The sequence below is a fragment of the Colobus angolensis genome, unplaced genomic scaffold (assembly GCF_000951035.1).
Source record: "Colobus angolensis palliatus isolate OR3802 unplaced genomic scaffold, Cang.pa_1.0 Scaffold24, whole genome shotgun sequence".
Lineage (NCBI taxonomy): Eukaryota > Metazoa > Chordata > Mammalia > Primates > Cercopithecidae > Colobus > Colobus angolensis.
Window position 1 is genome coordinate 10,049,625 of NW_012115599.1, and position 10,538 is coordinate 10,060,162.

A 10,538-nucleotide genomic window follows, 5' to 3' on the forward strand; every position below is an offset into this window, starting at 1 on the left:
CGCGTCGCGGCCCACTCTCACCCCGACCTACTGCAGAGAGAGGACCGAGACCCCACCCCCTCGGCTCTCCTCCCCAGCCCGAAGCGGACGGAGTTTCGGTCACAACTGACCGGCGCTGAAGCTTCCATTCTCCTCTCCGCCACCTCCTTTTTTTTTTTTTTCCTTTTCACTCTCTCTCCGGGATCGGGGCTGGCAGCTGTGTTCCCTACCTCCTGTCGGCGACCGCAAACGCCGCTCTAGCCCCTCTCTTTCCGGGATCCCAGCTTTGGAACTTCCATCACCCCCTTAGACGCTGCCCCCAAACTTTCCCTTTTCTTTTTCCAGCCAGGCCCCTAGTCCTATTGGATTCTATTGGAATCGTTTAAACATTTGTTTGTTTTTCTCTCCGGGGAAGGCTAACCCAAAGAGTTACTCAGTCTTTTGCATTTTTAACAATGTAGCTTGAAATAATTTGTTCAATAATTAATTTTCTTCAGTTCTGCCTCCTTCCATCTCTGCACAGATAGAAAGGGCAGGCCCTCCCTGCCGTCTCTGCTCTCCCGTCGTTGACTTGGGAACTTTGGCTTGCCAATTATAATTAGCCATTTGGTCTGTTCATGTGTTGAGTTCAAGATGGTATTTTTAGCATTTTGACTGACCGGAATTGCGAAAAAAATTTTTTTCCTTCTAATCAGCTTTATTTTTTGGTCTTTATTGAGGCTCTTACTTTCGAAGAATTAAATTATACTGTTTTTGTTTTTAATTGGTTGTATTTCTGATTTGTCAAATCCAGGGCAGTCTTAATAGTAAACGACTTTAAGTAATACCATGATAAATTACTTGTAGTATACTGAGAAATGTTATTGCGATAACCTAAACTGCAAATTTTGATGTACATTCACTTTTATAAATCCGAAGGAGAGTTCTAATTGGAAAAAGCACCTTCAGAGCCTAAATGATTTCTAAGCAGTTAAATGATGGAACAGAGGGCATGATGGGATTTGTTTGTTTGACTGTATTTGTAGTGTAGTCAGAATCGGATTTCCTAGAAATGGATGTTGATGGTTCGTAGTGATCATCGTTGCTCATGATAGGTTTGGGTAAAAATGATCAGTATGTGTAATTGATGTTTGGGACAGTAGAGTTTGCAATTTTATTGTAATTTGGCTATTTTAAAATTATGTTCTGATAACTTAAGAATTATTACACTACCAATCTAAGAGGCAGTCTGAGGATCACTTTTTAAATAAATGAAAAATGTTTTAATGGGTTTTTAAAATAAAGAATGCATCACAACCAAATCGTAAACAGTTTTGTTGTTGTTAATATTCATATATTTTATTCTTGTAGAACTATTGTTACTACAGCATTTGGCTTTCTGAAGTGTTTTTGAAATTAGAATTTAATACTAAAAGTTTACAAGGAAAAGGTGATTACTTTTGCATATGTTTATATTTTCTGGAAAGTTAAAATTTATTTCTGGATAAGGTAATTTTTTGTGTCAGAATTAAAGTCAATTCCTATATAGCCCATGAAACGGCAAATTTTGCAGAATTTGTTCTTCATCACACTATTTTTTTTTTTTTTTTTTTTGACATGATCTTGCTCTGTCGCCCATGCTGGAGTGCAGTGGCGTGATCTCGGCTTGCCGCAACCTCCGCCTACCGAGTTCAGGTGATTCTCCTGCCTCAGCCTCCCGAGTAGCTGGGACCACAGGCGTGCCCACGCCTGGCTAATTTTTGTATTTTTAGTAGAGACGGGGTTTCATCATATTAGCCAGACTGGTCTCAAACTCTTGACCTTGTGATCCACCCGCCTCGGCTTCCCAAAGTGCTGGGATTAGAGGTGTGAGCCACAGCCCCAACCCATCACACTCTTTGTTTTAATTAACAAAAGTTAATTACAATTCCTTTTTCCTGCTCTTTTTAAAAACTGCTTTATCGAGATAAAATTAACATACCATAAAATACGTCCATTTAAGGTGTACAACTTGGCCGGGTTCGGTGGCTCATACCTGTAATCCCAGCACTTTGAGAAGTCTAGGCAGGTAGATCACCTGAGGTCCAGAGTTTGAGACCAGTCTAGCCAACATGGTGAAACCCCGTCTCTATTAAAAATATAAAAATTAGCCGGGAAATTAGCCGGGCATGGTGGCGAGTGCCTGTCATCCCAGCTACTGGGGAGGCCGAGGCTGGAGAATCGTTTGAACCTGGGAGGTGGAGGTTGCAGTGAGCCGAGATTGCACCACTGCAGTCCAGCCTGGGTGACAGAGTGAGATTCTGTCTCAAAAAAAAAAAAAAAAAAAAATGTGCAATTCAGTGGTTTTTAGTTTATTTAAGTAATTGTGCAAACATCACCATAATCTAATTTTAGAACATTTTCATCATTCCCTCAAAAAACCTTGTATCCATTAACAGTTACTCCCCATTCTCTTCACCCCAGCCCCATCTTTAGGCAACCAGTAGTCTACTTTCTGTCTCAATATTGGCCCAATGTGGGCCTTTCATATAATGCTGTGGGCTCATAGCTTTTTGAAAAGCTTTTCCTTTAAAATCAGTGTGCATGTTAAAATTTTTTATTTGAGCTAGGGAATAAGCAACTGATCACCAATATTAAAAGTGATGTTGTAAATAACAGTTACACTTTTTGGTTGTATTCAGCATAAAGTTGGAGAAAGAGGGCATGAATGTCTTCAGTAACCTCAAGAGGTGGTTTGGTCAGGTCGGAATCAATAAGTAAAAGTGGGCATTTTTGTCATTGAATATTAGAATATCAGGGTTGGAAAAGATCTTAAAGGTCATCAGCTTACTTCCTACTTACCTCACTATTAGTTGGCAGCAACCAGATGAGGAAATCTGGAGATTAGAAGCTTGAATCTCTAGGATGCGTGGCTCAGGAACCACAGCGTGGCCATGTAAAGCAAGAAATGGGACTTTAGAAGTTAGAATTGTTTAGATTCTTGTATATATGTATGTATTTGACATTTTGCTATCACAGCTGAGAAAGAACTGGACATTCCCCCAATTTTGGGGGAAAAGTGTGACTATATGTAGCTACATTGATGAAACCCATATTACAAAATCCTCTAAAAATGCTTTAACCTAAGGAAGGATAGCAGATGTATTATTTAGGTATCTTGTACTATTAATGTCTTATTTTTTTAAAAAACAAATTTTAAAAAATTATAATTAACAGGGCCAGTTTGAGGTTTCCTTTCTCAAATATCCAGTGCCCTAACATCTAAAACAATGGCTCTGCAAGGATGGTTTTGACCTCCAAGGAAAATTTGGCAGTGTCTAGAGACATTTTTGGTTATCATAGCTGAAGGAAATGCTATTGGCTAGGGATGTTGCTAAATACCCTACAATGCACAGGACATATCGCATCCACCTCTGCAAGAAATTATCCGGTTCAAAATGTCATTGGTACCATTGTAAACCTAGGGGTTGCGTTATTTCTGGTAAGGACCTAGTGTTTTTGATTCCTACCAGGTGGGAAAATAGTCTCAGTGGGCATTGTTTGGTGAATTAGATTAACACCTTAGATCCTCTAGCAACTAACTGTTTCTTTGCAAGAGGAGGAATTGAGGGAAAAATAAAAGGAAATCTATTTATGACACAATGCAGATATTCTTTTGTATATTTAGGTTGTCTTCAAATCTGAAAAAAGAAACCCTTTTTTTCCTAAAAATAGACTTAAATTTACTGCAAATTTGGATATTGTTTTGCATTGTTAGTTATTTTTGCATGTGTTTTTGAAATTGTAAATAGAATATATTCATATCTTTTATCCAGAAGTGATTTTTTTTTCTTGGCAGCTTCAACTACCAAGAAAGGAGAAGTAAGCTCAGTGTTTAACTTAATGTATGTATGTTGTGAATGTCCAGAAAAATTCAAAGCTTATAATGTATCTCTTTTTTTCCCCTATGAGCTCCACTTTTGACTATGTAATGTTTTTAACAAGCTTAATTTGTTGATGAAAGAAGGTAATTGACAGTTGAGATCACTTTTGCTATTTATCATCCATGCCTTATGGATAAGTTACTCAAGTTATTCTTTCTGAGCCTCAGTTATCTCATGTATAAAATAGGGGTAGTGATAATCCATGTATTACAAGGCTATTGTAAGAATTATTAAATGAGGTAACATGTATTAAGATGCTGTGTCAACTATAACATACTGTAGAAGAGTTATTCGCTTCAGAAGAATCAAACTAGGAAGGAATATAGGGGTTGTCAAAGGCAGGAATATAGATAGTAAGGCGGAGAATAGTGATGGCTGACAGCCTCTCTAGGGAGGAGAGAAGCACTAAATACAAATATTGATAACTAGTAAAATAACTAGTGTATCAATATTTTAAACTCCTTAATATAGGGGCAAACTGAAACTCCTTAATATAGGGGCAAACTGACTTCCTTCTGTAGCACCCGAGAGTATCACCGTTATAGCACAGTAAAATAACTGATTATTAAAATGGTGAAATTAAGTTATTAAGAAAAGATTACCTTGTTTTCAAATATGGTATTTGAGAAGACTTGAAAATATATATTTTATTTCAGAGTTAAAAATTTTTGTAAGTGACTTATACAAATAGTTTTAGTCTTTTTAAGAGTATGCTATAGGTATTTGGATTAATTCCCTTTTTGGGAGTAATCCTTTTGTCTTCATTTACTATGCCTGCCTTCCTGTGTATTTGAAGAGTTTTTCTACCAGTGGTAATTGTTCTTCAGATGTGAGGATTTAACTGAAGAAATAGGGGTTTTAAGCCTACTCACCATTTGTAAAATCTCATTTCCTTCTAGATTTCTTTTTAAATTATTTTTCATCTTTCTATGCAAAAAAGTCACTTTGATTTTTCTATATGTCCAGTAGTCCACAGTTATGCTGTAGCGTTTAGAGTTGAATTAATTAAAATGCATGAAATGAATGGGCAAAAATATAATTTCTTACAATTTTATTATTATTTAAAAAAATAAAGTCTCACTCTGTTGCCCACCCTGGAGTGCAATGGTGCAATCTCAGCTCACTGCAACCTTTGCATCCTGGGTTCAAGCGATCTCCTGCCTTACCCTCCTGAGCAGCTGGGATTACAGGTGCACGTCACTGCGCCTGGCTAATTTTTGTATTTTAAGTGGAGACAGGGTTTCACCATGTTGGTCAGACTGGTCTCAAACTCCTGACCTTGTGATCCGCCTACCTCAGCCTCCCAAAGTGTTGGAATTACAGGTGTGAGCCACCACGCCCGGCCAATTTCTTACAATTTTGTTAACTGGTCACCTCTCTTTCACAATCATATAAAAATAAGGGTAGAGGTGGTCAAAGGCCCAGCTATTCAGTAAGATTTTTATGGGGTAATTTGAGGGTAGAATAGTTACAGATAATATTCAGAATAAGTAATGTGGTATTGATAGGTATTACATATGTTATATATATATCAGTATTTACTTCATAACATTATTTGAGGTATACTCTATACTTAAATCTTCCCAGTTATCCCAAAAATCTTTATAGCTTTTTCCCCCCTCAAATGCAGGATTCATGCAAGATTAATGCATTGCATTTGGCTGGTATGTCTCTTTAAGTCTCCCCCAGTCTGGACTAGTCCTACCGCCTTCCTCTCTTCTTTAGGTTTATCTGTTGAGAAGTAGAGACTGTATGTCCTGGAGCATGTTCCACATTCTGAATTGGTCTGTTCCTCATGATTAGATTCTAGTCAGACTTTTCTGGTGAGACCACCACACAGATGATGTGTATTTCTACTGCTGTATTACATCAGGAAGCACGTGATTTCAGGCTGTCACTCTATTGGTAATGCAAGTTTGATCACTTGGTAAAGGTGGGACTGACAGATCTCTCTACTATTTAATAAATAATTTATAGAGGATACTTAATAGCCATGTAAATATCCTATTCCCTGACAACCCTTTAACCAGTGATTTTGGTATCCATTAATGATCCTTGCTTGCATCAGTCATTATGTTGGAGGATTACAGATGGTGACTTTCTTTTTCATTCCTTCTGCTTTTATTACCTCGTTTGACTTTTTCAGGGCATTGAGGTCAGGTTAGATAAATTCTGAATATAGGCCACTGAATGTAGAAATCAGATCATTCCTAACCTTTCCTGGAGCCAAGTAAGTGGTGAAGATGGAAGACAGCTAAATAGGTAGACCAAAAAGAGAATAGAGGTTTGCCAGTGAAGGGGAGGTAAGAAGTAGTAGCTGGAGTCGGCAGGGAGGAGGGAAAGGGCCTTCATTTGGTGCTTGAACTTTTTTTTTTTTTTTTTTTGATGGGCCGATGAAGAGATCAAAGATAGAATTGGGGAATAACTAATAGAAAAAGGTCCCAGATGAAGCAGGAAGAGGTAAGATCAAGAACAGCTGTTAGGGGATTAACTCTGGAAAAGAGTAGACACCTATACTCTATCTCAGAAAGTTAGGAGTTGTGTATGGATGAGAATTAGATACATTTGGATATGGAGGGAAAAAACTACATCTGGGGCCTTTTTTTTTTTTTTTTTTTAAACAGTTACTTTTTGAGCCTTGGGTTGTTGCAAGTAGGCAAGCTAGGGGACTTGAGGAGAGTGTTGAAAGTGTTACACATATTGTGGGGAATGGAGAAGAGAAGTGTTTCAAGATAAATAAGTGAAAGAATTGCTGAGCAGCATCAGAGGCTCATTGGAGATTGGAACTCATAAATTTGTAATCAGCATATTTTACTGTTTTTTCTGGCAGTGTTCTGCAACCAGGAGAAAAGCAAAGACAGATTGTATTGAAGGTGGATGAGGGAGGAGAGATGCAAGGGAGACGAAGTAATGGGGATGTAGGCTAAGTAATGAAGTTAGTAAAGGAAACAGGGCTACGATACCCAACCAGTGGGGAGGGATGTAAGGGTAATGCCAAGCAGTGATTAATTAAAATACTAATTTATTGTTCGTTTGAGGTTATAGTAATCATAAACCCTGTATTTACTTTTCCCTTAAACTAACATTTAATATTTTTATTTGTGAACTATTTACTGACTTAATGCAGATGTCTCTTAGCTATTTTGCTTTATTTTCCCTAAAATGAAAATTCCTTGAAAGTAACATCTTTGTTACTTAATAAGTGTCTAATAGTTTATATATTTGAGATATTTATTCAATAACTCTGAATGAGTGATTTTAAGATTATCTTGCTAATATTTGGCTGGGACACCAAGGAGAGAATACAAGTGTCTAATGTGGTTCATTTTGACTGACAAAAATTTCACTAGTTATACAGTCATATCAATGGCCCAAAGGAGTAAGAAACCATCCAAGTTATTTTTTTGTTGTTGTTGGAATTTCTACATGCTAGAGACAGATTTTATCTTAGTATAGTTTATTCATATTCCAGGCCTGTGACCCTTAAACTATTTTTTTTTGTTTTCTTTTGAGACAGAGCCTGGCTATGTCGCCAGTCTGGAGTGCAGTGGGGTAATCACGGCTCACTGCCACCTTCCCCTCCCATGTTCAAGTGATTCCCCTATCTTTAGCCTTCCGAGTAACTGGGACTACAGGCATGCACCACCATGCCCAGCTAACTTTTTATATTTTAGTAGAGACAGGGTTTCACCATGTTGGCCATGATGGTCTGGATCTCCTGTCCTTGTGACCTGCCCGCCTCAGCCTCCCAAAGTGTTGGGATTACAGGCATGAGCCACTGCGCCTGGGCCTCCCCTTAATTTTAATGGCTGCTATAATGTTATAATTCTCTGATGAGTGCTGGGGAAAAAAAGACATTGCTTTTATTTGGAATATTATCTAGACTTAAAAATTATATATTATTTTATGAGGATATTTATGATTTTTATTCCTGATAAAGATGTCACATGAAATAGCATTTGTTTTATAAGCCATTTAAAAATATTTAAATCTAAGGTTACAAATTGTTATAATTTTTATCCTTCTAGTCACTATTATTTCTTATTGTTCCTTGTCACTAAATAAAAAGTAAATAAGTAACTTTAGGAAGCGCATGCATTCAGAGTTTCCTGCAAAGCACAGGGTCTCATAAATGCTATATGAGGATGTAAAGAAAAAGTAAATTAGATTACTACAACTTTGTTCTTATTTTCTGGGTTCCTTAAGCCTCTTCCATACTTCTTTAATGCTCAAGAGGACTATAGAAGTTCTTATTTATATGACAGCCCCAATGTTAGTTATTTCTTGAGGGTATGTTTAGATTGTACCTTCAATACTGAGTTTTTTGTGAGCAATAATATATGTGATATGCATTTAAAAAAAATTTAAGGATTTTTAAAAATTATGATTAAACTAGATTTTGTCAAATGATAAATCTTTAGTGTAGAAGTATATTGCTATTTGTGTATAGGTAGTGTGAAAAACTTAACTATACCATTTACCAGAAATTGACTCTTACATTTCAAAAATGTTGTGGAAAGTACTTCTTAGAATATGAGATATTTGATGTATTTTGTAGGCAAACAGCAAGAAACCAACTGAAGGATGAGATTAAAGAGGAATAATAGAAGGTGGTGGAGAAAGGAGGGGGCAGAGTTTTTACTATGGTAACAAACTCCTGAGCTCTATCAAACTGATCTTTGGTAGGACATTACAGTATGGTTAAGTTTTTCTTGCATATTATCAGTACTTCTAAATTTGGGGAAATGAAATTTAAGATGTTTTTTGTTGCTTTTAAAAAAAATAGCAGTCAAGTATGGACTTTAAAAAAAATTAGGTCCAAAATTGTATCAAAATTCTGTCAAAAAAGCTCTGTCCAGCTCCAGTGTTAAAAAGAAATTCCACTTTATCCATGTTTTCTCAAATTAGACATTTTTTTAAAAAAAGTTAATTTATAAGTCAATTATACGGGGCCAGGCGTGGTGGCTTATGCCTGTAATGCCAGCACTTTGGGAGGCAGAGGTGGGCGGATCACCTGAGGTCAGGAGTTTGAGACCAGCCTGGCCGACATGGTGAAACTTCGTCTCTACTGAAAATACGAAAATTTAGCCAGGCAAGGTGACAGGCGCTTGTAGTCCTACTTTCTTGGGAGACTGAGGCAGGAGAATTAGTTGAATCCAGAAGCGGGAGGTTGCAGTGAGCCGAGATTGCGCCACTGTACTCCAGCCTGAGTGACAGAGCGAGACTGTCTCAAAAAAATAAATAAATAAAAGGGTCAATTATATGGAATTCAGAAGTTGTTGTTGTTGAGAAGGCCTCTCTCCATTGCCTCGGTCAGAGTGCAATGACGCCATCACAGCTCACTGCAGCCTCAACTTCTTGGGCTCAAACTTTCTTGAAAGTGCTAAAATGATGGGCCAAAGTAGTGTATTTAGCTCCCATTACAGATGCCGAATTAATTCCTTTGGTAAGAAAAATGCAATAGATTACACTGATGAAAGTGTAGGCTGGGCGTGGTGGCTCACGCCTGTAATCCCAGCACTTTGGGAGGCTGAGTCAGGTGGATCACCTGAGGTTAGGAGTTTGAGACCAGCCTGGGCAACGTGGTGAAATCCCATCTGTACTAAAAATACAAAAATTAGCTGGGCGTGGTGCCTAGTGCCTGTAGTCCCAGCTACTAAGGAGGCTGAGGCAGGAGAATCGCTTGAACCTGGGAGGCAGAAGTTGTTGTGAACTGAGATCTTGCCACTGTACTCCAGCCTGGGCAACACAGCGAGACTCCATCTCAAAAAAAAAAAAAAAATTGTATAGTATCTTTTTCCTTTTGGAATAATCCTGGTCTTATAAAATTATCACAATTAGATGTTAATTATATCATTCAATAGAAGATGGACATAAGTAATAGTTATGAGATTAAATAATTATTGGTTCAGTCATCGATCTGATAAGGAGACAGAAAAAGAAAGCACCAGGTGCCTGAAATGGGTGGGAAGGAGTAGTGAAATAATTTAAAATTTTTTTATTGGTGCAGAGACAGAGGCATGGAACTTAGAATCAGAAAATCTGAATTCAGATTCCCTCTTCACAGTTAACTCACTAAATGGTCTGAAATCAAGTTACTCTTGAACTTGTTTCTTCATTCATATAATACAGATCATTGATTCAGAAATGTTTTTCTTACTAGGTTAATTTGAAGATGAACAAAAATCTGAAAGTAAGCAAGTATGAACTGTATAGTGTTCACTGTATTTTACTGTAGAGTCAGATATTAGTGATGATGCAATTCTTCTTGTCTTTCCATTTCGTTCTTCCCTGTCATCCTTCTTTCATTGATAACGTATTTTTACTGCGCTCTTGATCTAACACTTCACAGAACCTTCAGAACCTGCAGTCCCAGCTGATTTCCACTCCTCCTCCTACTCACACATTGGGCACAGGAATAGGGTATGAGGCAACTTTTCTAGGTCAGCCTGCTTATTTTCTCACTGTTGCTTGACAAAGTCCTGTCTTTCTCAAGGTGTGGCATAAACCTGAGGTACCTTATAGTCCCTGGGCTTGATCTTCTTTCTTTCTCACTTTGCCTTTCCTTTTCCCATCCCCTCTCACCCCATTCCTGTGTGTACGTAACTCTGACCATCTCCTTTCTCCACCATTTACTTGTTCCTTTTTTTTTTTTTT

General features: G+C 37.6%; 1 protein-coding gene across 1 annotated transcript in view; it reads right to left on the bottom strand.

Moving 5' to 3' along the window:
- The window catches only part of PIM1 (Pim-1 proto-oncogene, serine/threonine kinase), a 27,482-nt gene that overhangs the window by 951 nt on the left and 15,993 nt on the right, over nucleotides 1–10,538 (bottom strand). The window lies entirely within an intron of this gene.